Source organism: Seriola lalandi, unplaced genomic scaffold (assembly GCF_002814215.2).
Source record: "Seriola lalandi dorsalis isolate HSWRI2012SDOR001 ecotype SW California unplaced genomic scaffold, Sedor1 jcf7180002051592, whole genome shotgun sequence".
Classification (NCBI taxonomy): domain Eukaryota; kingdom Metazoa; phylum Chordata; class Actinopteri; order Carangiformes; family Carangidae; genus Seriola; species Seriola lalandi.
In genome coordinates, this window is record NW_019522145.1 from 1,836 (window position 1) to 7,390 (window position 5,555).

The 5,555-nt window shown below is 40.4% G+C and overlaps 1 long non-coding RNA gene across 1 annotated transcript; it reads left to right on the forward strand.

Moving 5' to 3' along the window:
• Positions 1–56: 56 nt before the first annotated feature.
• Positions 57–3,414, forward strand: LOC111649658 (uncharacterized). Its single transcript, XR_002760319.2, has 4 exons — positions 57–420; positions 534–641; positions 721–781; positions 1,437–3,414. It is a non-coding gene; the product is annotated as an uncharacterized LOC111649658 (long non-coding RNA).
• The last annotated feature ends 2,141 nt before the right edge of the window (positions 3,415–5,555 follow it).

Below are 5,555 nucleotides of genomic sequence, written 5' to 3' on the forward strand. Positions count from 1 at the left end.
GTCCTCTAGAAAGATCAGTTATTCTGATAATAGAGAATGTTCAGAATTTCTTATTTGAATCTGGAGCCAGAGCTGCAGCGAAATACTATGTTATCCCTTTTTATTCATTTATTTCAGCTTCCGTCAATATTTCACACACTGAAGCAACACTGTCCTGCAAGGCCTCACACACCAAACCTCTAATAGGCTTCAGTCTCACCTGGAGATTCAACCACAGTCTGATCATCCTGACTCAGACCAGAACTGACGTCCCCTCCTCAGTCTCAGAGGGGTGGAGCCAGCAGGTGAAGGGTGTGTCAGAGTCAGGAAGCCTCATGCTGCAGAACTTATCTCCACATCATGAGGGAACATACACCTGTGAACTGAGTGATACCGAGGAGACACTGATAACCAACACCTTTCTGAGGATACAGAGTCCAGGTGAGGCAGCATGAAGTGTTATTATCTGTATGACCTACAACAATGTAAACATCAGAAAACACCATCATGAGGCATCATGGGAAAGTTCAAGTAACTGACTCTTTCTATTTCAGAGAAGTCAACCCATGATGGAGGCATTGCAGGTGGAGTCGTTGGAGGCATTTTGGTCCTAGTAGCACTCGCAGCAGCAGTTGTTCTTGTACTGTACTTAAAAAAAAAAGGTAAGATTATGTTCTTCCCACACTTTTTAATTCATTTCTTGTTTGTCGTTTGTATTAATGATGTTGTTTTTGCCTTCAGAACGTCTCCCCTGTCAACAGGGAAACAATAGAAGAGAGTCAAACAATAGTGATACACAAAAGTAAGTAAATTTCCCTCAGTTGAAATCTAGTTCCTAATTGGAGAGTTTAATTAAATGCATGATGTGAAAACATGAAACTCTCTTAAAGGAGTTATTTGTAAGTTTTGCTATCGCTACATAGCTAACATTAGCATTAACAGCTGTTTTACTTACCAGTCAAAATGCAACGTCGCAAGTTCAGCATCAAACTTCATTCCTTTACTCGTCAAGAGCTGGAAAGCAACCCTTTAGTTTTGCTTTTATTTCGATCACTTCTTCAACTGATGTTAGCATGCTAACCAGCTAGCCCCGGCCCAGTCACTTTCCGATACCGAGTCACTGTAGCTTCCAGTCTGCCCTGAAGAAGAAGCGCTGCTCAGAAGACGTATTATAACTTCTTGTAAACACAATAATGGCTGAAGCTCTCATCAAGACTGGTAAATAAATAGCTGTTAATGCTAACGCTAGCTATGTAGCGGTAGCAAATTTTACAAATAGCTCCTTTAATGAAATGAGAATAAAATATCAAATCTAATCAAATCAAATAAAGGAATCATGATCGTTTATTTTACTCTGTAGAAGTTGTTCTTTATACTAAAGAAGAATAAATAAGAGATTGTTTTGATTTTATCTTTATATGTTTCTGATGCTGAATTTTATTTCATTTTGTTTGCAGAGAAAGAGAACTTGAAAATATAGATCGAAAAGTGTCTCATCAAAATGGTGAAAAGCACACAGTTGTCCGTCTCTTACAAGATTAAGATAAAGGACACTAACGTGCGATGTGTGAAATGACTGCGGACATAGTCATGTGACTTGGACAAGAACTGGAAAGAGAGTTCAAGACGAACAAACGTCTCCACTGGACACTGAAGGATTAAAAGACGCATGCACTGGTCTGTTGTGGAGTAAATGCACCTTTCCTTTGTGGATTTGTCTTCAGAGGAACTTGAAAAAGTTCGGAAGAAAAATAACAAAACCCAAAATGATCGAGTATTAAGTTCGTCTGTCACCTTAAGTTCACGTCCTTCTCAGAGCGGTTAATGAAGGAAACTCACAGTCACTGACTCCAGCTGATGAAGTACAACATGTTTTTCTTGTTCTACCTGATGCTCTGCTGCTCCACTCGGAGATAGGAGTGGAACAGAGGCAGCTGACGTCATCTGTAACAAGCACAAGTCAGACAAACTGAAACACAAGAAATTCAAAAAAGCTGAAGCTGAAGCTGAATTTGAAGCTGAATCTGAAGCTGAATCTGAAGCTGAATCTGAAGCTGAAGCTGAATCTGAAGCTGAATTTGAATCTGAAGCTGAAACTGAAGCGTGGCTAAAGTGGCAGAGTTGACAAGCTGCTAAACACTAATTCTCATTTTATTTTCTTTTGCCAACTTTTCAGTCGTTTTCTTTAAAAAAATTTCCCAAAGTTTAGAAACCGGAAACATGAAGCGAGTTTCAAGCTGACACCGTCGTCGTTTCCTGTCTTGTCAATGTTGTTTAAATAGCAAATAAACTAAAACTAGTCAGGAGCTTTGTTGGCGCTCTGCTATCTTGAGACAGTGATGGACCGGAAAAGAACCTGGTCTGAATTCAGTGGCGCTGTTGTTATCTTAAGGACACATTGTCAAAAGTCATATGTGCCGACGTACAGGACTGGGCTCACTGGTCTGGACTACTGGGCTCACTGGTCAGGGCTCTGTGTGAAACACTGCGTCGTTATAATATCAATCCACTAATGTACAGGTTTTTAAAGGCAATGGGAGATGGCAGTGTGATTGGTTTATTGGGAGTTACTGAATTATTAACACTGTTCCTCCTCTACCTCACATCCTGCTGATACACACTTGGATAAAATGGGAAAGAAGGAGTAAATTATGTTGTAATATTCTGCTGCAGCTACTGAAACCTGAATGATTATAGTGTACACTACAAAGATCATTTTTTAAGAAAACTTTAAATCTGAGGGAAAGAAAATCAACAGTACTTCATTGTTAGTCCCGTCGGCGTGTTGGTGTCTAAGCTGGTGTTTCTTCACACGTGACTTCACACTGATTAGAGTCTGACCTTGTGTTAGTCTCGGTGTCTGCACATATCTCTCTCAGCGTGAAGGAAACCGAAACGTTTGTGTCAAATATTATCAAATGTCAGTAGAGTCATCTGGAGTGTCTCATGGATTTAAGTTTTACTGAGGTGTTTTTATTTAATTGTATACAGATCTACTACTGTCATTTGATTATGAAGCATTAATTTTTGATCCTGCTTATTTGCACTATAAGAAAACAAGACTTTTGACAACTACTACTACATCACACAAAGTGACACTGACCTCTTCTGGATAAAAGCTTCAACAGCAGCTGTGACGACGTCCTGCTGTGATTCCAGTGAGTCCTGAAGGCACATCAGCAAAACAAAGCTTTAACAGAGCAGCTTAATATGATTTATTGCACTAAATTAATGATAGTAAGTAATGAATGTGAAACACTAACGATTCAATAATAAAATGTAAGCACAAATTCTGTTTATACACTGGAGAGAATGGACGTGATTTTATCTGCTGTCTTTTTTGTTTATTTGTACTTTATAATAATCATAGACAAAATGTTTGATGCACTTTTTGAGACGAAATGAATTGTATTAAAAAATATATATTTATTGAAACCTGCGTCGACGTCATGAATTTAGGATTTTATAGAGAAAAGCTTAAAACTGCGTCTTTACGCAATAACTCTGTCCACACCGCAGCGTTAACGCCAAACTCAAGGAGGACAACAATGATTTACTTCTTTGATAAACTTTATCGATCTCATATCAGGAGCCGTGACTTCTCGATTCAAATGGATCTCTCTTTAATCTTGATGATTAAATATTGTAATATTTGGACATCAACCCAGTCATGAGCAGAAGGTTAAGACCGGCCCGCTGGGAGTCGTGCTGCAGCTGGAGAAGCCTTGGCCGGAAGCCAAGTGGATGTGGTTGCCGCGGTAACAGCACAATCACGTGGAGGTCACTGTCTTAAAAGTCTGCACGTTACATTTCAAATGTGTACAGGACAGAAGTTTGGGTTAGAAAAACGTCTCATGAGTTACAGAACAGTCAGATATTTAATTGTATATTATTCCTCAGATCTGTGTCTGTGGAGAGAGTTCTGCAGGTCGCTGCCCAGGACTGGAATGTGGGTTGTAGTTTATGACTGTTATCTAAAGAGGGACAGAGAGAGAGAGGGAGGAAGGGAGGAAGGAAGGTAGGTGTGTGTGTGTGCATGGTATTACTTGTCCTCTATAAGAAACAATCAAACATCATTACACAGAGTCTTACTGTTACAAATTGCAGATTTGGCGTATGTTCTCCAGTTGCCTGGTTGTCCATTGGTTGATCCTCTGGCGCCGACCCTTTGACCTTTGGTCTCCTTGTGTATCCCTCCGACATGCTGAAAGCTATCAATTTGACAGTTTGATGGTGGTGTACGCTACAACATGAACGCCTCTTCTTCTTCTTACAACTCAGGACTTCACACAGCAATTACAATAAAATTCACACAAATGAAGTTCATATTTCATCTGACATCTAGTCTGAGTGGCGGAGGGATACAACCGTGTTGTTTACTGTGATCACACTGAGGTCAGAGGTCACCTGACCTGTGATCCACCTCCTCCGTCTCCCCTTCAGCCTGCTTTCATGCTTTGTATTCCCTGTAGCCGTTGGATGAGGTGGCGATAATGTAATGAGAATCCTCTTAAAAACTTCCCGTGTATTATTGCACCGCAGGTTTTTCTGGAGGCACAGCGTCAACGCGCCTGTTTGTGTTTACAGAAACTCGAAGTACAGAAACCATCCTGAGGACGTGGCGGAGACACACAGAAGCATTTAGTCAAACATGAGTCATCCAAATCATCCTCACACGCTTTACTGAGACCGGACAACAGACGGAGTCAGAGGATAAGTCCTGCTGCTGCCTCTGTTACTCTCTACTGTCAGACACTCAGCATCTGTTCTTCTTCTCAACTACATGATGTTTTTGTGTGTTTATCTTCTGATCCAGAAACTGTTTTTCTGGTTTCATACATATAAATATCTATATCCAGTGCAAACCTCCTCTGTAGAGTCGGTCGGTGCAGAAACACTTACAGACAGTAAACAACTAACAGTCCTTATTCTAGTGTGAAGGATATCTAAGGGCACGGATCAGAGTACGGAAAACATTTTTGCAGATTCCTCATTCATGGCTTTATCAGTGGCAGAGAGAGGACACACCCTCTTCCTTCATTTGCTCTTTCCTTTGCCTCTTTCAACTTCCAGTCATTGTTTTCCTCTCCGGTCGCTGCTGCTGTTAGAGAGAGAAAGAGTCAAACTAAAAACAAGATGTCTGAGACCAAGCCCGTTGTTTTTCTGCTTTTGAAGTTTCTTTGGACTTTAACCAGAGGAGGTGAGTGAGGCCTTCACAGCCCGTCTGATCTGATTCAAATCTAAACAAAATCACAGATGTGTTTATCTTGGCATGTTGTTCTGCAGCGTCACTGTCAGTTTCATTTTAAATGAATAAGACGAGAACACAGGGAAATGTGTTGAATTAAGATAAATCTCATGAAAAATTACACATAAAAAAACAAAACAACCCTCTGACTTTCATGTTCTGTAGTTTACTCGACACTGAAACTCTGTGGGAGCTTTAGGATCTCCACTGCTGGTTTGAATTAATAGATTGAATGCTTCACATATCTTTACATGTGACTAAGACATAATTGGAATTACTGCAGAACCTGTCAGTGCACATTTACACACACACACACACACACACACAC